Raw genomic sequence first — 26,897 nt, forward strand, 5'->3', positions numbered from 1 at the left:
TATTCTTTTTCCTTTTTTCTTGCTGTCTTTTTATTTTCTTTCTTTCTCTCCTTTCTTCCTTCCTTCCTTCCTTCCCTTGCAAGCCACTTCTCATCCCATTGAAGGGGAGCAAAGCAGCAGGATCCCCTCCCAACTGGGGTCCTCTCACCCTCCCAAAATAAAGGGGACTTCACCTCCGCCCCCCCAAATTGTGGCGGGTTTACGGCATTTTCCCCAAATTCCCTGCAACCTCCCAGAAGCCACTTAGAGGCCCCAAAATTGTCAAAAAGCAACAGGAGCCTCCTCAAAAGTGGCTCCTGCTTTCCCTCCCTGGAGTGACACATGCCAAGTGCCCAAACCACCCCATCCCTCCCAAACTTCATCCCACCCCCACAATGCCATCCCATCCCATCCCATCCCATCCCATCCCATCCCATCCCATCCCATCCCATCCCATCCCATCCCATCCCATCCCATCCCATCCCATCCCATCCATCCCATCCCACCCCACCCCTTCTGGACACCAATTCCCCTTCTGTGGTTCCTGACTCCCCACACACAGGCCTTGGGGCTGACGGATCGAGCCATTTGGGGCCGCCATCGACACATTGGGGCTGGGATTGAGTTTATTGGAGGCAACTGCTCAATCCCTCCATCCCAAATGGGAGCTTGGAACCTCTCCTCAGCACTTGCTGTGCCCATGGGCTCACCTCAAGACTCAAAATGAGAGCCAGGGCCCCTCAGGCCATTCAGAACCTCCAAACATTGCCAGAAACAGCAGCATCCTTCCCAAAATGGGCTCCCCGGCTCCCTGACAATAGGTCCCCCTTCCAAGCACCAGAGCCCCCCTCTCAGAACCCCTCCCTAAGCATTGGGGGCACCCCAAAACTGCCTCAGGAATGGGACATACCCTGACATCCCTTCAGGAATGTGGGATACCCCAGAACCCACTCAGCAACGGGGTCCCCCCGGCCTCATCATGCGCAGCCTTCAGCTGGCTCAGCCAGAGCCCATCCCGCCCTCAGCAGCCCCAGCCCAGCCCAGCCCTCCTGGGCAGGAAGCCCCAATGGCCGAGCCGGCCTGGGACACTTGCAGGGATGCGGGGGCAGCCGCAGCTTCTCGGGCCAGCCTGTGCCAGGCCCTGAGCGCCCTGCCAGGGAACCATTGCTGCCCCACATCCCATCTCAGCCTGCCCTCGGGCAGCGGGAAGCCGTTCCCTGCGGCCCGGCCCCGCAGGCCCTTGGCAAGAGTCTCTCTCCCCCAGCAATTGCTGCTCCTCCCTGCTGCGGGGCCCGAGCTGCAAGTTGATTTTCTGCCGCTGGCCCCGGCCCAGCCCCGAGCCAGGGCCAGCACCTTGCCCTGGAGCTCTGCGGGCGCTGCGTTTGTGCGGCCGCAGCGCAGCGGCCGCAGCTCGGAGCTGCCCTTTGTGTCCCCGCCGGCAGCTGGCAGAGCTGGCGGGGCCGGGCCAGGGCCGGGCCAGCCCCGGCCTTCCCGGCTCTGCGACACAGCGGCGGCAGCCCCGGCCTTCCAGCCCTGCACACGCTCCCACACAAGCGTCCAGAGCCGCGGCCACGCAACGCAACTGACCGGCCGCTGACCCCCCAGCCTGGCCTGATGGCCATTCCTCTGCCCACACCTCGGCCAAGCTCCCCTTGGCCACCTCCTGAGCCACAGTGCCACAGACAAGTGCCACATACAGCTACACAGCTCTGCCCGGAGCTGGCAGGGAACGTTCATTCAACATAAAAACCACCAAGAAAAAGAGAACTGCCCCCAGCAGAGCTGTTCCCTCCTGCAGTAGTTACACCTGCACACGCACAGCACCTGAGACTGCAAGCAATGAGCATTCCCTGGGCACATGTACAGCCCAAGCAGCTCGAGGACAGCCTTGCAGCAGGACTGCTCTCAGCTGAGCCAAAAAGGCCCCTCTGGCAGCTGCAGGGCCATTGCAAAGGGCAAGGGCCAGAGCCTTGGCCCAGGGGGGAGGAAAGGGCTCTGAATTCCCCTGCCCTGGGACAGAAACCCTGTTCCCAGGGTGAAAAATGAGGTTCACTCTCCTATGAGAATTTAAAGGGTTTAATATAAAGACAATAAGAGACACATAAAATAAAGCAAAGAGGTAATGGCCGGGTGCCTTGGTGCTCTGCCAAGAGCACACCTGATGCTCGAGGTTAGTCCTTTTTATACCATTTTTACTGTCTGTTCTCTATGCATATTCAAACTTTTCCAGGAGCTGTTCTGCATGGCCACTCCTTGGTTCCACCTTTTTAGAGCATGCGTATTGTTCTGCCTTGTAGTTTTATTTCTTTTGATTCTTGGGGTTGGACTCGCTAGGTGAGAGTTGATAGTAGGATGGATCTCTTAATTCTCCAGACAGTCAGGGCTGATTGCAGCTCTGGGCCTCTTTGGCCTCCCCCGGGCAGAGCGGTGATAGTGGCTCTGGCCCTCCCTGGGCCCCCCTGTTCCCCGGGCAGAGTAGCCTTTGGGCCCTTTTGTTCCCTGGACAAAGTGTTGATTAGCAGCTTCTTGGGCCTCATCCTCTGTTCGATTGGAGGTTATCTTACTTGCTCACACTTGCTTACATTCTTGCTAAAAAGAGAGAAAACTACATCCACACAGCAAAAAGCATTTCTAACATTATATAATATCTACTTTAATACTTGCGAGAAGCCAATATTACAATATATGTTTATAACAATCCCCCCCTTTTTCTATTTTATAAATCATTTGGCTTGAGCAATAATTTCTTTCTTCTTGGCTTCTAATGTCCATTCGTTCTTTTCACAGATCAATTTGGCTTCTTCGAGAGGGTCTTTTATATCACTTTGTCTTTTTAATACCATAATTTTTTGTGCTGTTCCAGACATAGCCAACTTTGGGTCGGTAGGCATTGCCACAACTTGCATGCCTTGAACTACGCTGGTGATTAGCCGAATAAAGCAGGGGATCAAGGGAGAAACATTAGACCAGCTGTAGCACATAAGAGGAAGAAACCTAGCTTCTTCTACCATTCTTTCCCCAATATGCCATCCCACCAGTTAGCAGACATCACTGATTCCCATTTTTGGACCGGTACATGGGCTATTTTTCTGATATTGTTGGCGATATCTAGAACGGCATCCCCATTGTCATCAATTTTTAAACAACAGTCCGATGTATGGAACTTCCCACACACACCCCCTTCTTCAGCCAGTAAATAGTCTAAAGCCAGCCTATTTTGATATATTGCAGCTCTGGTTTGGCATTGCTGGCTGACTATTAATTCCATAGCCCCAGCTGTTCCATTGGTTATGATTTCTACAAGAGCTTGGAGTCTGATGATACGATTCAGCATGTAAATTGGGGTTCGATATCCCCAACTTCCATCTTGTGCCCAGGTAGCTGGCCCATATGTTTCTAATATTCGTTCAGGGGGCCATTTCTCATCTTTCCATTTTTGGAATCCTCCAATCAAATCTCTTTTATTTCTTTTGAAGTCTTCATAGACAGGTATTCTGTTGGAAGCCGTGCGGGATGGGGAGCCTGGATCCCCGGCAGGGGGAGAAAAACAGAGGCCAACCAATATGGTTGAAAAATACACTCCGATTTATTAGCAGTCTAAAGGCACTTATATAGTATACCAGCTTGTTAGCTCCTAAGTGGCTTAACGCTTATCAATACACATTTCTATTTCTACACAATCGGACTACATTGGCAGTTTTCCACAGTCTTGTTATGATCAAAAGAATTTTGTGCTCAACTCCCTGTATACTCCCGGATAACACAGCTTCAGGTTCTCCACTCCCTGAAATTTCTCAGGCTGAAACTGTTTAGTTTCACACAGGGACTTTCCCATGGAAAATGTCCCTCACACACAAGCCTAAAAACCTCCAGCTCAATAGCTTGCACAGTTCTTTTATTGATCCCAATAATTCTATTCTCCAACAGTATTCCTAATTGATCTCCCTCTGGTTCTGGGAAAAGGAAAAACCCTGGCTGAATGATTCCTAGTGTACAACTCCCTTTCCAATGTGAAGGGAGTCTTGGGTATGCCCTTTTCCCACATATCCAAAATAAGCCATCTGGTGCTTTCCAATAATCACCTTCTTGTTGATTTATATTCTCCCAAAATTTGGATATTTCTGGGATTCCAAAATAAGGATTTTTTCTTTGTGTCATTACACTGAAAGAGTCCAACTTCATTATCATATACACAGTCCTTTCTTTTTTTCTGAGCCCAATACCAAGTTGGTTTTTCTGGGACCCACCACATTGAAGTTTTGTTACTCACTTTATACCTTTTACAGGGAGTGTTTCCTACTTCATTAAGAAAGTTTTTCCCAGTTCGCCAGAGGTCTTCTTCCCCTATCACTGTTGAACTTAAAATACACCCCTCAGGTCGGTTCCCCCCTCTTATATTTCTCCAGTTCCATTTAAGGAGTTCTACTGGGCCTACGCTGCTACCTTTCCATGGCCATTCTTCTGTCATTAAAGCTCCACCACAGACCCAACAGTTGGTTATGTTCTTTACCTATCCTCTCCCCCAATTCCACAAACAGGTTTTTTCCCAACCTTGGGGTCTTCTCTTCTTTTAACTGCTCTTTAAGCTTTGCATACAGGTCCTGGTGTGAGGTGAATATAGGGCGAGGTTGCTGTGCTGGTGTGCTAGTTTGAAAACAAACCAGTGGGAGGCACCAAGTCAGAATAACAATTTAATGGAAATTAAAGAAAAGGAAAAGAAAGTAAAAGAAAACACTGACAGAGTCAAGATACAACCTGAGTCCCTGTTAGGCAGGGTGGTGGTAGCAGTCCTCTGAAGTGGTGATCCTGTGGTAGAAGGGGTCTGCTCTTCCTCAGAAAGTCCAGTGGTGGCTGTGTAGCTTCTGTCCTCTGGAAATCCAGTGGAAAGAGTGTCTCTAGTGTTCAGAGTCCCAGATTATATCCACGATGGGATGCTTGGTTCCTCCATCTGGGTGGAGCATCTCACAATAGGGTAATGAGTCATGAGGCCAAGTGTTGATTAGGCTCATTAACAGAAGATAGTCCAGAGGGAGTTATCTCTGAGTCATGGGGCAGGACAATGATGGGCCATTAACAGCAAGATAGTCTGGGGGGAGGAGGCAAGGAAACACTGCCCCACCTGATTTCCACAGCTCATGAGGATGGTAATAGAATACACTTCAACCCAGGACAGCTGGCTTTGCATTTTTACTTACCACTTGTTGTTTTACCAAATCTTGGACTGTTCCCCTGGCAGCAGCTGTGAAGCAAATCCATTTTTCTCCTTTTGGACAATTACTTCCTAGTCTGTTTCCACTTTTTCCCAAATTTTCTGTAATCTAATATTTTTCTCCTTTATGCATGCAAATACCTAATTTGGACGAGCCATAACAGTGACTGTTGATATGGGTATGAGTAATAAGAAAGAAGCCCCGGTGTCTTTCCATGTAGAGCTTTCGATAGCATTTGTAACATGGTCTTGCCGGTGTCCCGAAAGGGACCAGGATAAGTGACAAAAGAAGGAATAACAGAGGTCCGGCATGGCTTATACTCCCACCTCCCTTGCCTATGAGGTTGCAACCCATAGCAGGTGTATTGGATCTTCTCGGTGGCGAGTACAGTGGCCGACCCGGTCTTGCCCTCTATTTCCTTGTCACTTCCTTTGTAGCTTTTAGGCAAGTTTCTTCTGGCACCTCTTTTTTTCTTTTTTTTTCTTTCTTTTTTTTTTTTTTTTTTTTCTTAACTGTAGTATCTTATTGTATCTCAGGTATTTCCCATTCAACAGGCACTAGTAATTCTCATCTGCAGAGCAAAGTTATTACTTTTGTTGCTTGTGATTTTGTCTGGATAGAGGGTCGATTTTGTGCTTGACACTCCTTACAACTAGGGTGTTGATGGTGTGAAATGCCAATTCTCCCACAGATTAAATACTTGTATTTGACCTGGCTGGCATGCCCCGTGTTAGAATGATTCAAATAGGGTATATGATGTGGCACTAATGGAATTTGTGATTCTCCCCCTTCTTAATACAAGTCACAGGCTAGAATCAGAACATGAGAGTTCCCTGTTTGATACAGTCCCAACCTTTCCCGTTTAAAGTGGGAATATTCTTCCTCAAGATGTCCCAGAATTTGTCCAGGGGGCACTTGAAACCACTGATATAAATTTGGCTTTAGGTGTGATTCTTTGCATATCCCTTGGATTATTTAGATTGTTCTACTTCATTGCCACCTGGTCTCCGTTTAAGAATCAATTTGGTATCACCTGGTTTGGATATTACAGTCCATTCTTCAGGTTCTTTTACAGGTCCTTTGATTCTGCTGGCATGGATCCACCCTCATTCCTTGGTCCGGATTGCGGCCTCAGTTGTCAGCAGTACCTGAAAAGGACCCTCCCATTGTGGAGTCAAAGATTGTTCTTTCCATGTTTTTACTAGTACCCATTCCCCTGGATGGATATTATGAATTTTGAACTCCAAAGTTGTGGTTTGAGGGATCATTCCTTTCAGCCACAAATTTTCAAGTGCTCTGGCAATTGTGGTGACATATTTTTTTGACACTTACTTCCCCTATTTCATAAGTGGCTGTTTCATGTTGAGTGGTAAGGAAGGTAATCCAAACATCATCTCATAAGGTGATACTCCCAGAGTATATGCTCGAGGTTAGTCCTTTTTATACCATTTTTACTGTCTGTTCTCTATGCATATTCAAACTTTTCCAGGAGCTGTTCTGCATGGCCACTCCTTGGTTCCGCCTTTTTAGAGCATGCGTAGTCTTCTGCCTTGTGGTTTTATTTCTTTTGATTCTTGGGGTTGGACTCGCTAGGTGAGAGTTGATAGTAGGATGGATCTCTTAATTCTCCAGACAGTCAGGGCTGATTGCAGCTCTGGGCCTCTTTGGCCTCCGCTGGGCAGAGCGGTGATAGTGGCTCTGGCCCTCCCTGGGCCCCCCTGTTCCCCGCGCAGAGCAGCCTTTGGGCCCTTTTGTTCCCTGGACAAAGTGTTGATTAGCAGCTTCTTGGGCCTCATCCTCTGTTCGATTGGAGGTTATCTTACTTACACTTGCTTACATTCTTGCTAAAAAGAGAGTAAACTACATCCACACAGCAAAAAGCAATTCTAACATTATATAATATCTACTTTAATACTTGCGAGAAGCCAATATTACAATATATGTTTATAACACCAGGGTGCTTCCCACACAGGATCCTTCTGGAGGACTGCGGAAAGCTGAGAGGCAGCTCTGGCTTCTCCACTTTCCATGTCCTAGAGCTGCCTGGCAGAAGAAATGGAGGGACAGCTCTGGTGGCACAATCCCTCCCAGCCCAGGGCACAGCGCTGAGAAGGTCTTTCCATGCTGAGGCTTTGCTGCGGCCAAGGAAAGCTCCTGGCTCAGGATCACCTTTCCTGCTGGGCCAGACCCCCCGAGTGGCCCAGCAGCAGCAGAGAATTCCAGCACAGCCCCGGCACGGGCAGGGCGGCCCTGGGCGGGCTGCGGGAGCCGGCAGCGGCTGAGCTCAGAGCAGCTGAGCCCGGGGGCTCTTGGCCAAGGCTGAGGCCCAGCGAGCATTTCTCAGGTCACAGGGCAGCCTGGAAAGGTGCTGGGGGGGATAATTCACCCCCCAGTGCGGTCCCAGTGGCTCCCAGTATTTCCATGTCTGTGGTCCCAGTGCTGCTCCCAGCCCTGATCCGTGGGGATGGGAATGTCCCTCTCCCTTCCCGGGGCAGGCTCACACCTGAGCCAGGTGTGCAGGGCAGGACCTTGCCCTGAGCCCAAGCCCTGTCCCCCCTGCAGGATCTGCTTCCCATCGGCCTCTTCCTCCTGCGGCCCCAAGCCCAGCTCGGTGCTGAATGAAGGGCGCTGGGCCGGGGTCATCCCCTGGCGGGGGCTGTGCACCCCCTCTGTCCCCTCCCCAAATTCCCTCCTGGGGCAGCAGGGGCTGGCTCAGGAGCTCTGTGGGGAGGGAAAAGGGGGTGACACCGGGATGGGGGGGGGTCACACACGCTCTGGGGGGACACGCACGGCCCCTGGGGACACCCCTCACCTTCTCCTGCAGCGCCAGGAGGATGAACCCCAACATGGAGCCCCCAAAACCCCAGCAGCCTCTTGGGGGGCAGGGTCTGGTGGCAGTTTTGTGGCTCTGGGGGATCACAAGCGCCCTAAAACCCCCTCCCAGCCCCACAGTCACTCCCAGACCACTCAAACCACCCCACAGCTCTGTGCCAGGAATCCCCCCAACCATTCCCTGCAACATAAATGACCCCAAGAACCACCCAAATTCTCTCCAAGACACACAGCCAAGGCAAGATCCCCAAAACTCCCTTACACACCACCTCAAAAGCCCCCTCCAAGCACCACAAATGCCCATCCAGAGTGACAGAAGCCCCTCCCAATGCCCCCACGAGCCCCTCAATCCCCTCCCAGCCTCCCATGGCACTGACCAGGAGAGCTTGGTGGACAGGAACATCCCCAGCCCAGAGCAGCTCAGGCACTTCAGCAGCGATTTGGGCACTTTGGAGGGCACACCCCAAACGGGGAGACCCAGGCCAGGGACTGGGACAGACACCCGCAATCCCTGGAGAACAGACGAGCTCAGGTGGACACGTTCTGCCAGCACAACTACGAGATCGTGGCCCCGTCTGCCCAGCCCATGGCCTCACAACACCCAAATCCTCCCGAATACTCCCCTGAACCAACCCCAAATTCACCCCCAAATCCCGGTAAAATGGTGCTGCTTTAGATACCTTTGTTGAATTCCTTTATTTCTACCCCAATTTTGCTTGTTTTGACAGGATGAAGGAGGAAACTATTTAGGTTGAAAAAGACCTCCAAGATCATCCAGGATTGCTGGATGCCACCAGAAGAAACAACTGGACAGAGCAGGTGAGAATTTTTGGGCTGTAAACTCAACAAATCAGCTCTTCCCAATGAATTTCTGATTTGAATCAGAGTCCCGATGGATGTTCCAGCCCCGGCGCTCACCCAGGTGCCTACAGGGATCCCGGAGGACGTGGAGAGCACCAGTCAGGGCTCTTCCCAAACTGGATCACAGGGAATGTGGGTCACCAGGGCTCTGCCAAACGTGGGTCCTCCATTGGGGGATGGAGTAGAGGATGAAGCTCTTGCCACACTCAGGGCACTCGCAGGGCTTCCCTTACTGGTGGCTCTGTCGGTGTCGGGTCAAGTGCGAGCTCTGTGAGAAGCTCTTCCCACACTTGGGACACTCCCAGGGTCTCTCCCCGGTGTGGATGTGCCAGTGCCTGACGAGGTGGGAGTTGTGCTTGAAGCCCTTCCTGCAGTCGGGGCAGCGGAAGGGCCTCTCTTCTGTGTGAATCCGCTGGTGTAGGAGGAGACTGGAGCTCTTGGGAAACCTCTTCCCACACTCGGAACACTCGTAGGGCCTCTCTCCCGTGTGGCTCCTTTGGTGGACGATCAGGCTGGACCGCTCTCTGAAGCTCTTCCCACATTCCCCACACTCGTAGGGCCGTTCCCCAGTGTGGATCCTCTGGTGGACAATCAGGTTGGAGCTGTCACTGAAGCCCTTCCCACATTCCCCACACTCATAGGGCCATTCCCCAGTGTGGATCATTTGGTGGCGGATCAGGTAGGAGCTTGTCCTGAAGCTCTTCCCACACTCCAGGCACTTGTAGGGCTTCTCCTCAGTGTGAAGCTGCTCATGGACCACCAGGTCTGAGCTCTGGCTCAATCTCCAGCCACTTTTCTGGCACAGAATGGGTCTTTCCTCCTCAGAGCACCCTCGGCTGCGTTTGCAGCCCCTCCTCCTGTGGCATCTCTGGGGCTTTTCCTCCCCACTGGATTCCTGCACCGTGGAGCCGCTCAAAATGGCCTCTTCCACCAGGTTCTGCTGCGGAGATTTGTCCTCCCTGGGCTCCGTCCTCAGCTCCTTGTCTGGGGAGGAAGGACAAGGAGAGGATGGGATTTGCCTCCGTGCCACAGGGAAGGGCAAGGAGATCCCCCCCGTTCGTCCCCGGCAGGACGGCGTCGGCAGCGGGGTTGTCCTGCAGCCGGGGGCGATGCTGGGCTGGGAGATGGAGCAGGAGAGAGGGGGAAAGGGGCACTGACTTCCTCCTCACCTGCCTGGGGGTCCCACGGCATCTTCCTCGCAGCCTCCTCCTCCATCTGGCCAAGGTTTGGGAATGGGAAATCCTGGTCTGGGGGGAAAACAAGGGATGAGTTTGAAGATCCCTCTGTCCAAGTCCATCTCTAGAAGTCACCAGGCATCCTGGGTCCATAAAAACCTCCCAAACACCAAGATTCAGCCCTGAAAAAGCCTCCCAGGAGTTCCCCGTCTCTGGTCCCTCCCCTCTGGTGTTGGGGGGTTCCCCCCTGTCCCAGTGTTCCGGTTTGGCCAAATTTAGAAATATATCCTCTGAGAGAAGGCACAACCACCCCTCCCCCACCAGGTTTGGGAAAAAATAAATTTTCCTCAAAGGAAAGTGAAGGAAATAAAACTATTTATTTAACAAACACACGGGAAAGGAAAATAATGCTAAATAATAAAATCTCTTGCTGTGGAGGAAAAACCTGGGAAAGTGTCAGAGTCCGCCCTTTGGTCTCCTCGGAGCTGGGGCTTGGCCCAGGGCCAGGCCCTCTGTGCCCAGTGGAAAGTCCTCCCGATGTGCTCTGAGGTTGAAGCAATCAAGCAGTCCAGTAGAAAAGGGAGAAAATCCGAAATTCCAGGGAAGGAAAAATTCAACTCTCAGTCTCTCTCCAGAGAACAAAACAGCTGAACCACTGGCCAAAAAACTGTCCTGGGAGCAGCAAGCCGGGTGCTTCTTCCCTCCCCTGCCGCAGCTGGGAAACCAACTGCTATCTGTGTGTGACCTTGAACAAGCTGCAAACTGCTTTGAAAAAGTTTTGCTCAGTTTTTTTTCCTTCCCCCTCTCAGGCTCAGTTTAGAGGCATAGAAAGGCACAGGAATTAATTTCTGGGCATAGGCAGTGATATGGGATACACATCATAAGGTCACCCCAAGACACCCAGCTGCTGGGGGTCACGCTTGTATTGGAGATCCCCCTCTCTACTTGGTCCCTGCCCTCCCCAGGCTGCTGGGAGTCCCAGGAATCCGAAAAGCTCCCCCCTCTTCCGTCTCCCCAATTAGGAATGCTGGGGGTTATGGGCTCCAAGGAGTCCCTCCTGCCCCTCTCCAGGCTGTTGAGGGTCCCGTGAATCGCGGCGCTCCCCCCTCTCTGGGCTCCCCACTTTGGGTTTCTGGGGGACACAGGGCTCTGCTCCTCCAGACTGCCTCTGCCAGCAGCCACCACTGGGACCCCCAAACGTCCCCCCACCCCCCCCCCACTTTTCCACTCAGCTTTGGAGATCTTCATTCTCCAAACATCAACCTGCAAAAAAAACCCAACCCAGGGACACCACCAGGATATCTGGGCCAAGTTCCCCTTTCCTGGGAACCTGCAGGATGGGGGGCGATGATCCCATGGGTGAGGGGGGCTGCAAATTCAGGGAGTGCTCAACCTCGTGGTTCCTTCTCCTTTCTTGATCCTCCTTTGTCCCTCCTCTTCCTCCCACTCTTCCTCTTCCATCCCTCCTCCTCCCTAATCCCACCTCCTTCTCCTGCTTCCATCCCTTCTCGCTCTCCTTCTTCATCCCTCCTCTCCCATCCTTCCTCCTCCTCCCCCCAGCACCAGCCACACCCTGGGTCCCCCGTTCCCGAGCCGCTCGCAGCCCGCGGGAGCAGCGGGGATGGAGCCGGGACAGGTCGGGATGGGCAGCGCGGGGCTCTCGGCTGCTCCCACCCGCTGGGGGTGGGGGAACCCGGCCCGGGGAAAAGGAGAGGGAAACTGGGAACATTGGGGGCTGCAGATCCAAACTGGGCCTTGCTGGGGACCCTGGCTGGGGACTTGCAGCCCTTGGGGCTCCTCTCGAGAGCCTGGAGAGCCGGGAGGGGGAACGCAGAGAGGGCTGGGGGATCCCAGCAGTGGCACCACTGGCACTGACTGGTTTGTACTGGGATAACTGAAACCTTACTGGGGCCACTGGGAGTGACTGGGAATGACTAGGAGCCTGCTTAGGGACACCACGATATACTGGGAGTGTCTGTAAACCATACTGGGATTGACTGGAACCACACTGGGAACAACCAGGACCATGCTGGGGAAAAATGGGGCCACACTGGGGGTAACTGGGAGCGAGTGGGAGTGACTGGCTCTGAACTGGAGGCAACTGGGCATGACCTGGACCATGCTGTGAAGGACTGGGATCATATGGGGAGTGACTGTGACTATACTAGGAACAACTGCACTGGGATCATACTGGATTGTACTTGGAGCAACTGGGACTGCACTGAGGGTGACTGGGAATGGCTATGAGAAACTGGGATCACACTGGAAGAAACTCAGGGCAACTGGGAGTGACTGGGAACATGCTGGGGGCAACTGGGACCACACTTTGGGCAACTGACCAAAACTGGGATCGTCCTGGAGGTAACTGGGAGAAACTAGGAAAGACTGGGACCATTCTGAGGTAACTAGAACCTTACTGGGGTCTCTGGGTGTGCCTGGGAATGACTAGGAGCATGCTGAGGGTAACTGGGATAACTGGGAGTGTCTGTAACGATACTGCGGGAACTGGAATCACACTGGGAACAGCCGGGCCCATGCTGGGGACAATTGGGATCGTGCTGGGGGCAACTGGGAGTGACTGGATCTACACTGGGTGCCTGGGACTATTCCAGGGGAAACTGGGATCATACTGGGAGGAACTGGGAATAACTGGAACTATGCTGGCAGCAAATGGGATCATACTGCCATCACAGTGGGAGCAGCTGGGCCCAGGCTGGTGAGACTGGGATTACACTGAGGGTGACTGAAATCATACTGGGATTGACTGGGAATGGCTGTGAGCAACTGGAATCCTGGGCCCAGGCTGGGTGAGACTGGGATCACACTGAGGGTGACTGGAATCATACTGGGATTGACTGGGAATGGCTGTGAGCAACTGGAATCACAATGAAAGCAACTGGGAGGAGGTGGGAGTGACTGGGATATACAGGGATATACTGGGAGTCACAGGGATCATACTGGAAGCTCCTGGCATACTGGCATTGACAGGGAGTGACTGTGATCACATTGGGGACCACTGGCACCATACTGGGAGTGACTGGGATCATACTGGGATTATAGTGGGCATGATTGTACCATGACTGGGGGTTACTGGGAGCTACCAGGCCCATCCTGACAGCCTACTGGGGACACACTGGGAACAGCTGGGAATGACAGGCCACATGGTGGTGACAACTGGGATGTACTGGGAGTGACTGGGATGATACTGGGGTCAACTGAACCATGCTGAGGTAACTGGGAGTGCCTGGGAATGACCACGAGGATGTTCACAACAACTGGTATATATAGGGAGTGCCTGAGACCATGCGGGTGGGGACTGCAACCACACTGGGAGCAACTGGGAATGTGCTGCAGGGAACTGGGACCAAGCTCGAGGCAACTGGGAACAAGTGGGAGTGACTGGGGCCCTGCTGGGAAAGACTGGCATCATACTGGGAGTGACTGGGACTATACTAGGGGCAGCTGGGAGAACTGGGGACACACTGGACGAAAGCTGGAGGAGGAACTGGGAGCAACTGGGAGCGTGCTGGGGGAAAATGGTATCACAATAGGGAATGACTGGGAATGACTGGGCTCCTACTGGGAGCAACAGGGATCATGCACGGAGGGAGGGGAAGTGACCAGGATCATACTGGGACTGACTGGGCTCCTACTGGGAGCAGCCACTTGCGGGCCCCGGGACCCCTGAGCCCCTTTCCCAGCCGTGCCGCCCCTGCAGCCCCCAGCCCCCCCCGCCGGGGTCCCGCCAATCCCAGGGGTCCCCCCTCTCGGGGTCCCCGCTTTGGGGTCCTGGGGCTCTCCTCTCTCTGCGGTCCCGCTTACGGAAGCCGGGGCTCCCGGGGCTCCCCAAAACCGGTGTCCCCCCGGCCCCGCCGGCCCCGCGCGCTCCCCACGCGGCCCCGGCAGAGCTCGGAGGGCCCGGCCCGGGAAGCCCAACCCCCACCGCGGGGGGACCCGCATCCCCCCGCCCCCGCCGGGGCTCTGCCGCCACCGCCACCGGGAGCCCCAAAAACACCTCCCGGGGACCCCCGATCTCCCCCCGAGCCGCACCTGCGGGATGGGGGGCGATGCTCCCGGGGGGCTGCGACTTCAGCGAGCGCTGGAGCCACGCGGTTCCGCCTCTCCTCCTCTCTTCCAGCTTCCCGCTGCCGCTCCGCCTCTTCCTCCCTCCTCCTGCTCCTCTTCCTCCTCCCGCCCCGTCCCAATCCCACCTCCCCCTCCTCCCTCCCTCTCTCCTCCTCCTGCTGCCCCGTTCCCGAGCCGCTCGCAGCCCGCGGGAGCAGCGGGGATGGAGCCGGGACAGGTCGGGATGGGCAGCGCGGGGCTCTCGGCTGCTCCCACCCGCTGGGGGCGGGGGAACCCGGCCCGGGGAAAAGGAGAGGGAAACTGGGAACATTGGGAGCTGCAGATCCAAACTGGGCCTTGCTGGGGACCCTGCCTGGGGACTTGCAGCCCTTGGGGCTCCTCTCGAGAGCCTGGAGAGCCGGGAGGGGGAACGCAGAGAGGGCTGGGGGATCCCAGCAGTGGCACCACTGGCACTGACTGGTTTGTACTGGGATCATACTGGGATCATAGTGGGAGCAGCCTGGCCCATGCTGGGGGAGACTGCAATGACACTGAGGGAGACTGGGATCATACTGGGATCATACTGGGAGTGAGTAGGATCCTGCGGGGTGCAATTGAGACCATGTTGGGGCCAAATGTCATATACTGGGAGTGAGTGGGATCATGCTGAGGGTGACTGGGAGCAGCTGGGATCAACTGGGATCATGCTAGGAGCAACTGGGAGTGACTGGGGGCATGCTGGGGGTGACTGGAAGCAACTGGTCTTATACTGCGATGAACTGGGATAACTGGGATCATGCTGGAGGTGACTGGGATCATACCGGCAGTGAGTGCGACTGTGCTGAGGCTGACTGGGGGTGGTTGTGAGCAAATGGGATCATGCTGGAAGGAACTGGGTTACGCTGGGAGAGACTGAGAATGACTGGAACTAAAGCGAGGGTGAAAGAGAGCAACTGGAACCCTGTGGGGCGCAACTGGTTCATACTGGCAGTGACTGGGAGCACAGTGGGGTCACATTTGGATCATATTGGGAGCGACTGGACTAATACTGGGAGTATCTGAGAGTGACTGGGAGCACACCATGCATATCATCCCCCATACTGGGGGTGACTGGGAGCAACTGGGAGCACGCTGGGAGCAAATGGCATCCTACTGGGACTGACTGGGGTGATCTAGCTGGAGGCAACTGGGACCATACTGGGAGCGCTGGCATGTGACTGGGATCGTACTGGAGGTGACTGGGATCATATTGGTGTTGAAAGGGAGCAACTGGGGTTACACTTTGGGCTACTGGGAGCAACTGAGAGAAACTGGGATGATGCTCTACGCAATTGGGAGTAACCTGGAATGACCGAATGCATGGTGGAGGCAACTGGGATATTGTGGGTATGACTGGGATCATACTGGGATAACTAATACCTCACTGGGGCCTCTGGGAGAGTCTGGGAATGACTACGGACATGCTGAGGGTGACTGGAATATACTGAAAGAATCTGTAACCATACTGGTGGTGACTGGAACAACACTGGGAACAACTGGGACCATGCTGAGGACAACTGGGATCACACTGAGTGTGACTGGAATCATACTGGGATTGACTGGGAGTGGGTGTGAGCAACTGGAATCATGCTGAAAACAACTGGGAGGAGGTGGGAGTGACTGGGAGCACGCTGGGGGCAATTGGGATATACTGGAAGTGACAGGGAGTCACAGGGACCATACTGGGAGTGGCTACAATCACACTGGGATCATCCTGGCTGTGAATGGACCCTACATGGGGGTTACTGGGAGCTGCCAGGCCCATGCTGGAAGCCCACTGGGGACACGCTGGGAGGAACTGGGAATGACAGGGTGCATGCTGAGGGCAAATGAGGTGTACTAGGAGTGCCTGCAACCATACTGGTGATGACTGGGAACATGCTGGGCTTGAGACACTTGAGCTGTTTGGAATCCTGAGGTGCAGCGGCTCCTGGCTGTGGCCCAGGCTCTGAGGCTGGGCTGTGTTTGTAGGAATGATTCTGCCTTTCTCAGTGACACCTGGGCTCAGCCAACAAACAGCGAGATTTGGAGAGACACAGTGTCAGCAGGATGCGGTCAGATCCTTAGGAGCCCCAGGATGGGTGGGAAGTGATGGAATTTGGAGCACACGTTTGGCCCTGGGAGAATCAGGAGCACCATGGACACTGGGGGTATTAACGTTCCATCCCTTGTGCAAGGAGTCCCCACCGGGAACCCGACTGTGGGGAAAGGTTAAAGGGGATGGAACTTGGAAACATCCCAGTGCGGGAACTACAGCAGGATGGATTTTAGAATCCATCTCTGCTCCGCAAAGATCTGCCTTTAGGAACAGAGCAGCCACACACCATTGGGCTCTGCAGATGGAAACTTGAGTGAATGCAGCTCCTTTGGGGTTTGCTGAAATAAAGGAACAATTGCCAGCCACAGCTAAAATGACTTTACAGAGCAGATTGGCTTTAGCCCTATTGCTGTTACACGGACAGGGAGTGTGTGGATTCTTGAACTGAAACAGCAACACTTGTTGTGTGCACATTCCAAATGTGATGCTGGATTGGATGATCGGGTAGAGAGGATAAAATCGGTTGCTGCATCCAGCAGGGAATTAAGGGGAGGGTTAGACAGTAACTGGCTGGATAAAATATTTAAAGGACTTGGATTTTCTCTGACTGATGGTTGGCCTGACTTTTGCAAAGTCTAACTGGGATCCCAGCAATACTTGTGCTTGTGACACTTGCTTTGAGCTGTGTAAAGAACGTGGTTGTGAAAGCAGCTGAGGAACTCGTGGGATGTGAGTAAAGGAGCAGAGTGAGGCTTCCGAAGGCTTGAAGGGAAGAGAAGCTTCCCAACCCTCCAAGGGGGGAAATTTGCCAGATGAAAAGCCGTTTGCACCTGGTGGGTTCATACAATGCTTCTTCTCCAAAAGCCACTGGCCATGGAACCGCACAAGGCTGATTCTGTAGGCAGCAACCAGCCCAGGTGTGCCAACTTTCACCAGTTCACCGGGCAGTCAGGGCTGGCTTTGGGGTCACCGACCACCAGGGACCCCCAAAGAGAGCCCCAGGGCAGAAGAAGGGATGTGCAAAGGGGTGGGGGAAATATGCAATGATTTTGGGGAAATGATTATCATGTGTGTGTTTATTGTGGGACAATCTGGGAATGTGTCTGTGAAACACAGTCTGCAAACAGGAACATTCCTGAACTCGGCACACATGACTTTGGGTGGGGCTCTCCCCTCGTGCATCCGGCCCAATAAAGAATGCTGCTGCTTCGTGCTGCGCTGATGCTGAGGAGGTTTTGTTTCCCTGAAGTTTTGGTAACACCTCTGTGCCTGTGTCACAGAGCCACAGAGCAGCTGTGATGTCAGAAAGGGGTTGTGTGACATCACAGAATGAGTTGTTCCCAGCTATGACATCATAGAGGGGACTGTATGACATCACAGAGATGACTGTGACATCACAGGATGGTGATGGGACATGATAGAATGGGCTGTGAATACCACAGATTGGCTGTGACATCACAGGGTACTGGTGTGATATCATAGAGAGGGCACAGCCATCCCAGAACAGGCTGTGCCATAACAGAATGGGTTGTGACATCACAGGGGACTGGTTGTCACATCATAGAGCAGGGCTGTGACATCACAGGGCAGTTGTGTGACATGACAGAATGGGCTGCAGTATCAGAGACTGGGCTCTGACATCACAGGGCAGAGGTCATATGTCACTGTTGAGGTGGTCATGAGACACACAGACACTCCAACTGCTCTGGTTAAAAGCTTATCTTTAATACTATGTAGCCCCTTTTATACAGTTTCTAAGCTGTTTACATAGTTTTAAAGCACAACAAACTTGGTTCAACCAACCACCACACACCACCGGGTGAACACACAATAATCACACAGCATGTTTTTCTACCTCTACTTCAGCTATGCTTCTTTCCCATGGTCCTCTAGCAGAAGTAACAGGCCTGAGCCATGATTTTACGAAGGCAACAGGGGCTTCATTTTATAAGGTTTTACCTGTATGCACCAGTCAGACATCATAGAGCAGACTATGACATCACAGAAAAATTGTGACATCACAGAGCAGGCTGTTACATCACAGAGTGGTGGTGTGACATCACAGAGAGGGCTGTGACATCCCAGAATAGGCTATGACATCACAGGGCGGCTGTTTGACATCATAGCGTCAGCTATGACATCACAGAGCAGCTGTGTGATATCACAGAGAGGACTGTGACATCACAGATGGGTGCTGTGACATCATAGAACACCTGTGAATTCACAGGGTGGCTATGTGACATCAGAGTAGGCTGTGACATCGCAGATATGGCTGTGACATCACAGGGGGCTCTGTGACATCACAGAGGGCTGTGTGACAGCACAAGGGAGCTGTAAGACATCACCAATGCCTGTGTGACGTTACACAGTGGGCTGTGACATCACAGAGCAGGCTGTGACATCCCAGCGGCTGTATGACATCACAGGGGCTGTGTGACATCACAGGGGACTGTATGAGGTCACTGGGCAGGTCACTCTACCCTGGCCCCCCCTCAGTTCCCCCAGAGAAGTCCAACACTGCTTCTGCACAGCGGTGTCCCCTGTCCCCACAGGTTCCCCCCGCCCCCGCTGCCACAGCCTCCCCCAGAGGATGTTCCACAAGATCCACCCCCAGAGCCTGACACAGGGACAGGGTCCGGGGCTGTGGGGGTGGCACAGGGGGACAGGGACCCCCCTGGCAGCACCCCCGTGTCCCCAGGGCAAGAGCCTGGGCCAGGGCTCCTCCACCCTGTGCAAAGGAGGGTCTGAGAGCGCTTAAAAAATCCCCGGCAAGGGAGCAGCAAAAACCAGATTTAATATTAAGCAACAGCACCGCAAAGTTCCTTGGCAAGAGTCACTCTACTCCTGCCTGCACAGTTCAGGCACACCAAGGAAACAAATCAACAAGAAAACCAAACAAAATCCAGGCAATCAAACCAGAACTGAGCTGAGAACTGTCCCTGTGTGTGTGTGTATTTAGGTTCGTGTGACAAAAGGACACTGAGGGCAAGGATCAAAGGAATGTGGCCTAAAAGCTTCACAGAGCTCAGACTGAAAGGGACTTCCGCCTTAACTGACACCTTAAACTTCCCCATTTAGCAAAAGAACAGCACTTAACAGTATTTCACCGAACTCACAACCTGTGACTTCCCAATTTAACAGAGGAATAATACTTAACAGTATTTAACTTTGCTTATGACTGACATTAAACTTAACTTAGCAAAAGACAACACTTAGCAGCATTTAACTGAGCTTACCCCTTGGGACTTAACCTTGCCTACAGGCCTGACTGACTCAGATATCCCAGGCACTGAAACCCCTCAGAAAGCAGCATTTCTGCCACGTTTGCCAGAGCACAGGCACACGTGTGTGCACACAGGCAGAAAGAGTCAGTGCCAGGGCCCTGTGGGAAACTCCCCTGGAGGGCAGGGAAATGCTCCCTGCGGACGCTTCTGCATCTCCCCAGCGGGTGAAGGGTTGAGCCTCGAGGAGTGGGGGGATCAGCCCAGGGTCCCTCGTTGTTCAGGGATGCCCTGAGTGCAGCAAACGGGAGAGTTCCTGGCTCGGAGAGCCCCACTCAGAGGGAGGGTGCTGACCCAGGAGAGCTCCAAGGGGCTCCTTTTGGGTCACTGTTTACAGGGCCCCGAGAGAGGGGCTTTAGTCACAGCAATGTTTCATCCTGGCCACACCTCGCATCAGCAGCTTTCCCTGAAAGTGTGAGAACAGGGATGTTGTGCCATTGAGGGAGGAAAAACAGTTCCCAAGGCTGCTCCTAAAGAAATCAGGAGCTCGCTGGACAGCAGCAGTGCCTGGGAGCAGACAGTTTCTGATGAGCTCAGAGCAGCTGAGCCCGGGGGCTCTTGGCCAAGGCTGAGGCCCAGCGAGCATTTCTCAGGTCGCAGGGTGGCCTGGAAAGGTGCTGGGGGCGATAATTCACCCCCCAGTGCGGTCCCAGTGGCTCCCAGTATTTCCATGTCCGTGCTCCCAGTGCTGCTCCCAGCCCTGATCCGTGGGGATGGGAATGTCCCTCTCCCTTCCCGGGGCAGGCTCACACCTGAGCCAGGTGTGCAGGGCAGGACCTTGCCCTGAGCCCAAGCCCTGTCCCCCCTGCAGGATCTGCTTCCCATCGGCCTCTTCCTCCTGCGGCCCCAAGCCCAGCTCGGTGCTGAACGAAGGGCGCTGGGCCGGGGTCATCCCCTGGCAGGGGCTGCGCACCCCCTCTGTCCCCTCCCCAAATTCCCTCCCGGGGCAGCAGGAGCTGGCTCAGGAGCCCTGTGGGGAGGGAAAAGGGGGTGACACCGGGATGGGGGGGTCACACACGCTCTGGGGGGACACGCACAGCCCCTGGGGACACCCCCTCACCTTCTCCCGCAGCGCCAGGAGGATGAACCCCAACATGGAGCCCCCAAACCCCAGCAGCCTCTTGGGGGTGGGGTCTGGTGGCAGCTTTGGGGTTCTGGGGTCAAGTGCTCCAAAACCCTTTCCCACCCCCACAGCCACTCCCAGACCACTCAAATCACCCCACAGCTCCTGGCCAGGAACCCCCCCAACCACTCCCTGCAACATAAATGACCCCAAGAACCACCCAAATTCTCTCCAAACACAGAGCCCAGCCAAGACCCTCAAAACTCCCTCACAGACCACCTCAAAAGCCCCCTCCAAACACCACAAATGCCCTCAAGAGTGACAGAAGCCCCTCCCAATGCCCCCACGAGCCCCTCAATCCCCTCCCAGCCCCCCATGGCACTGACCAGGAGAGCTTGGTGGACAGGAACATCTCCAGCCGGGAGCAGCTCGGGCACTTCAGCAGCGATTTGGGCACTTTGGAGGGCACACCCCAAACGGGGAGACCCAGGCCAGGGACTGGGACAGACACCCGCAATCCCTGGAGAACAGACGAGTTCAGCTGGACACGTTCTGCCAGCACAACTACGAGATCGTGGCCCCGTCTGCCCAGCCAATGGCCTCACAACACCCAAATCCTCCTGAATATTCCCCTGAACCAACCCCAAATTCACCCCCAAATCCCGGTAAAATGGTGCTGCTTTAGATACCTTTGTTGAATTTTTTTATTTCTACCCCAATTTTGCTTGTTTTGACAGGAGGAAAGGAGGAAACTTTGAAAAAAAAAAGTTTGAAGGAGGAAACTATTTAGGTTGAAAAAGACCTCCAAGATCATCCAGGATTGCTGGATGCCACCAGAAAAAACAACTGGACAGAGCAGGTGAGAATTTTTGGGCTGTAAACTCAACAAATCAGCTCTTCCCAATGAATTTCCAATTTCAATCAGAGTCCCGATGGATGTTCCAGCCCCTGCGCTCACCCAGGTGCCTACAGGGATCCAGGAGGACGTGGAGAGCACCAGCCAGGGCTCTTCCCAAACTGGATCACAGGGAATGTGGGTCACCAGGGCTCTGCCAAACGTGGGTCCTCCGTTGGGGGATGGAGTTGGAGTAGAGGATGAAGCTCTTGCCACACTCAGGGCACTCGCAGGGCTTCCCTTACTGGTGGCTCCGTCGGTGTTGGGTCAAGGTAGAGCTGTCTGAGAAGCTCTTCCCACACTCAGGACACTCGTAGGGCCTCTCCCCGGTGTGGATGCGCCGGTGGGTGACGAGGTGGGACTTTTGCTTGAAGCCTTTCCCACAGTCGGGGCAGCGGAAGGGCCTCTCCTCTGTGTGAATCCGCTGATGTATGAGGAGATTGGAGCTGCTCCGAAACCTCTTCCCACACTCAGGACAGCAGAAGGGCCTCTCCCCAGTGTGAATCCGCTGATGTACGATGAGACCAGAGCTCTTCGGAAACCTCTTCCCACAATCAGAACACTCATAGGGCATCTCCCCAGTGTGGATCCGCTGGTGGACAATCAGGGTCGAGCTCTGGCTGAAGCTCTTCCCACATTCAGGGCACTCATAGGGCCGTTCCCCGGTGTGGCTCCTTTGGTGGATAACAAGGGTGCCTCTCTCACTGAAGCTCATCCCACATTCCCCACACTCATAGGGCCGCTCCCCAGTGTGGATCATTTGGTGGCGGATCAGGTGGGAGCTGCATCTGAAGCCCTTCCCACATTCCCCACACTCATAGGGCCATTCCCCAGTATGGATCATTTGGTGGCGGATCAGGTTGGAGCTTGTCCTGAAGCTCTTCCCACACTCCAGGCACTTGTAGGGCTTCTCCTCAGCGTGAAGCTGCTCATGGACCACCAGGTCTGAGCTCTGGCTCGATATCTGGCCGCCTTCCCAGCACAGGATGGGTCTTTCCTCCTCAGAGCACCCTGGGCTGCGTTTGCAGCCCCTCCTCCTGCGGCATCTCTGGGGTTTTTCCTCCCTGTTGGATTCGTGCACCATGGAGCCGCTCAAAATGGCCTCTCCCACCAGGTTCTGCTGGGGGAATTTGTCCTCCCTGGGCTCCATCCTCAGCTCCTTGTCTGGGGAGGAAGGAGAAGGAGAGGATGGGATTTGCCTCCGTGCCACAGGGAAGGGGAAGGAGATCCCCCCAGTCCGTCCCTGGCAGGACGGCGTCGGCAGCGGGGTTGTCCTGCAGCCGGGGGCGATGCTGGGCTGGGAGATGGAGCAGGAGAGAGGGGGAAAGGGGCACTGACTTCCTCCTCACCTGCCTGGGGGTCCCGGGGCATCTTCCTCTTCCTCGCAGCCTCCTCCTCCTCCATCTGGCCAAGGTTTGGGAATGGGAAATCCTGGTCTGGGGGAAAACAAGGGATGAGCACGTTGAGTTTGAAGGTCCCTCTGCCCAAGTCCACCTCTAGAATTCACCAGGCATTGTGTGTCCATAAAAACCTGCTCTGAAAAAGCCTCCCAGGAGTTCCCCATCTCTGGTCCCTCCCCTTTGGTGTTCTGGTTTCCCCCTGTCCCAGCTGCTGGGGGTCACGCTTGTATTGGGGATCCCCCTCTCTACTTGGTCCCCGCCCTCCCCAGGCTGCTGGGAGTCCCAGGAATCCGAAAAGCTCCCCCCTCTTCCGTCTCCCCACTTAGGAATGCTGGGGGTGATGGGCTCCAAGGAGTCCCCCCTGCCCCTCTCCAGGCTGTTGAGGGCCCTCTCCCATCCCTCCTCCTCCTCCTCCTGCCCCGTTCCCGAGCCGCTCGCAGCCCGCGGGAGCAGCGGGGATGGAGCCGGGACAGGTCGGGATGGGCAGCGCGGGGCTCTCGGCTACTCCCACCCGCTGGGGGTGGGGGAACCCAGCCCGGGGAAAAGGAGAGGGAAACTGGGAACACTGGGGGCTGCAGATCCAAACTGGGCCTTGCTGGGGACCCTGCGTGGGGACTTGCAGCCCTTGGGGCTCCTCTCGAGAGCCTGGAGAGCCGGGAGGGGGAACGCAGAGAGGGCTGGGGGATCCCAGCAGTGGCACCACTGGCACTGACTGGTTTGTACTGGGATAACTGGAACCTTACTGGGGCCACTGGGAGTGACTGGGAATGACTATGCACATGCTGAGGGAAACCAGGATATACTGGGAGTGTCTGTAAACCATAATGGGATCGACTGGAACCACACTGGGAACAACTAGGACCATGCTGGGAAGAAATGGGGCCACACTGGGGGCCATTGGGAGTGAGTGGGAATGACTGGGTCTACACTGGGTGGAACTGGGCATGACAGGGACCATGCTGGGAGGAACTGGGATCATATGGGGAATGACTGGGACTATACTCAACTGGTTTCTACCAGGATCACACTGAGAGGAACAGGGAGCAACTGGAACCATGCTGGGGGTAATTGGGATCACAGTGGGAGCAGCTGGACCCATGCTGGGGGAGACTGGAATCATACTGGATCATACTGGCAGCAACTGGGACTGCACTGAAGGCAATTGGAAGTGACTGGGAACATGCTGGGGGCAACTGGGATACACTGGGAGAGACTGAAACCACAGTGGACGTAAATGGGAGCGACTGGAACCACACTGGATGATAATGGGAGCAGCTGTGCCCATGCTGGGGTCATACTGGCATCCCACTGGAACTGACTGGGATCATACTGGGAGCGACTGCAGTAGTACTGGCAGTATCTGAGAGTGCCTGGGATCCTACTGGAATCAGACTGGGACTGACTGGAAAGGTGCTGGCTGTGACTGGGACCATACTGGAGGTGACTGGGAACATTTGGGCCCACACTGGGAGTGATAGGGAGTCACTCTGGGTGTGACTGGAATAATACTGGGAGTATCTGGGAGGGACTGGGGTCATACTGGGGGTGACTGGAATTGTAGTGAGAGTGACTGAGATCATCCTGGAAATGACTGGAACCATACTGGGAGTGACTCCGGGTCCTATTGCATCATCCTGGGAGCCACTGGGATTACAATGGGTGTGAATGGAACCTGACTGGGAGTTACTGGGAGCTACTGGGCCCGTGTTGGGAGGAAAATGGGGACACATTGGGAGCAACTGAGAACAACTGGAAGGTACTGGAACCATGCTGTGGGGACTGAGACCACAACTGGGGCAACTGGGATGATACTGGGAGCAGCTGGGACCACACTTTGGGCAACTGACAGAAACTGAGATCATGCTGGAGGTAACTGGGAGAAACTGGGAAGGCGTGGGATCATTCTGAGGTAACTAGAACCTTACTGGGGCAACTGGGAGTGCCTGGAATGACTAGGAGCATGCTGAGGGCAACTGGGATATACTGGGTGTGTCTGTAACCACACTGGAGTGACTGGAACTACACTGGGAACAGCTGGGACCATGCTGGCGAACTCTGGGACTATGCTGGGGGACACTGGGAGTGACTGGATCTACACTGGGGGCAACTGGGTGTGACTGGGACCATGCTGAGAGGGACTGGGACTATCCTAGGGGCAAATGGGATCATACTGGGAGGAACTGGGAACAACTGGAACTATTCTGGGTGCAACTGGCATCATACTGGGATCACAGGGGGAGCAGCTGGGTCCATGCTGGGTGAGATTGGGATCACACTGAGGGTGACTGGAATCATACTGGCATTGACTGGGAGTGGCTGTGAGCAACTGGAATCATGCTGAAAGCAACTGGGAGGAGGTGGGAGTGACTGGGAGCATGCTGGGAGAGACAGGGAGTCACTGGGATCCTACTGGAGGCTCCAGGGGTCACACTGGCATTGACAGGGAGTGACTGGGATCACACTGGGGGCCACTGGCATCATACTGGGAGTGACTGGGTGTGACTGGGATCATACTGGGAATGGCTGCAATCATACTGGGATAATGGTGGGTGTGACTGGACCCTGACTGGGGGTTACTGGGAGCTACCAGGCCCATGCTGGGAGCCACCTGTGCACACACTGGGAGGAGCTGGGAACAACTGGGAACGACAGGGTGCATGCTGGTGACAACTGGGATGTCCTGGGAGTGACTGGGATAATATAGGGGCAACTGAATCATGCTGAGGTAACTGGGAGTGCCTGGGAATGACTATGAGAATGTTCAGCACTACTGGGATATACTGGGAGTGCCTGAGACCATTTGCGTGGGGACTGCAACCACACTGGGAGCAACTGGGAATGTGCTGGAGGGAACTGGGACTGTGCTCAAGGCAACTGGGAACAAGTGGCAGTGACTGGGGCCCTGCTGGGAAAGACTGGCATCATACTGGGAGTGACTGGGACTATACTAGGGGCAGCTGGGAGAACTGGGGACACACTGGACAAAAGCTGGAGGAGGAACTGGGAGCAACTGGGAGCGTGCTGGGGGAAAATGGTATCACAATAGGGAATGACTGGGAGTGACTGGGCTCCTACTGGGAGCAACAGGGATCTGCAGGGAGGAAGGGGAAGTGACCAGGATCATACTGGGACTGACTGGGCTCCTACTGGGAGCAGCCACTTGCGGGCCCCGGGACCCCTGAGCCCCTTTCCCGGCCGTGCCGCCCCTGCAGCCCCCAGACCCCCCCGCCGGGGTCCCGCCAATCCCAGGGGTCCCCCCTCTCGGGGTCCCCGCTTTGGGGTCCTGGGGCTCTCCTCTCTCTGCGGTCCCGCTTACGGAAGCCGGGGCTCCCGGGGCTCCCCAAAACCGGTGTCCCCCCGGCCCCGCCGGCCCCGCGCGCTCCCCACGCGGCCCCGGCAGAGCTCGGAGGGCCCGGCCCGGGAAGCCCAACCCCCACCGCGGGGGGACCCGCATCCCCCCGCCCCCGCCGGGGCTCTGCCGCCACCGCCACCGGGAGCCCCAAAAACACCTCCCGGGGACCCCCGATCTCCCCCCGAGCCGCACCTGCGGGATGGGGGGCGATGCTCCCGGGGGGCTGCGACTTCAGCGAGCGCTGGAGCCGCGGGATTCCGCCTCTCCTCCTCTCTTCCAGCTTCCCGCTGCCGCTCCGCCTCTTCCTCCCTCCTGCTGCTCCTCTTCCTCCTCCCGCCCCGTCCCAATCCCACCTCCCCCTCCTCCCTCCCTCCCTCCTCCTGCCCCGTTCCCGAGCCGCTCGCAGCCCGCGGGAGCAGCGGGGATGGAGCCGGGACAGGTCGGGATGGGCAGCGCGGGGCTCTCGGCTGCTCCCACCCGCTGGGGGCGGGGGAACCCGGCCCGGGGAAAAGGAGAGGGAAACTGGGAACATTGGGGGCTGCAGATCCAAACTGGGCCTTGCTGGGGACCCTGGCTGGGGACTTGCAGCCCTTGGGGCTCCTCTCGAGAGCCTGGAGAGCCGGGAGGGGGAACGCAGAGAGGGCTGGGGGATCCCAGCAGTGGCACCACTGGCACTGACTGGTTTGTACTGGGATCATAGTGGGAGC

General features: G+C 55.2%; 1 protein-coding gene, 1 long non-coding RNA gene and 1 pseudogene across 2 annotated transcripts in view; 1 reads left to right on the forward strand and 2 right to left on the reverse strand.

Annotated features, from left to right (window-relative positions):
• LOC138102228 (zinc finger protein 729-like) overlaps positions 1 to 26,897 on the forward strand; it is a 427,468-nt gene that overhangs the window by 235,498 nt on the left and 165,073 nt on the right. The gene's annotated exons all lie outside the window — the stretch shown is intronic.
• LOC138102238 (zinc finger protein 420-like) lies at positions 8,699 to 26,466 on the reverse strand (annotated as a pseudogene).
• On the reverse strand, positions 10,052 to 14,207 carry LOC138102239 (uncharacterized). The gene is made up of 3 exons (XR_011147370.1): positions 14,108 to 14,207; positions 10,503 to 10,601; positions 10,052 to 10,129 (listed from the first exon to the last, which is right to left on the reverse strand). It is a non-coding gene; the product is annotated as an uncharacterized lncRNA (long non-coding RNA).

Source organism: Aphelocoma coerulescens, unplaced genomic scaffold (genome assembly GCF_041296385.1).
Source record: "Aphelocoma coerulescens isolate FSJ_1873_10779 unplaced genomic scaffold, UR_Acoe_1.0 HiC_scaffold_64, whole genome shotgun sequence".
Classification (NCBI taxonomy): domain Eukaryota; kingdom Metazoa; phylum Chordata; class Aves; order Passeriformes; family Corvidae; genus Aphelocoma; species Aphelocoma coerulescens.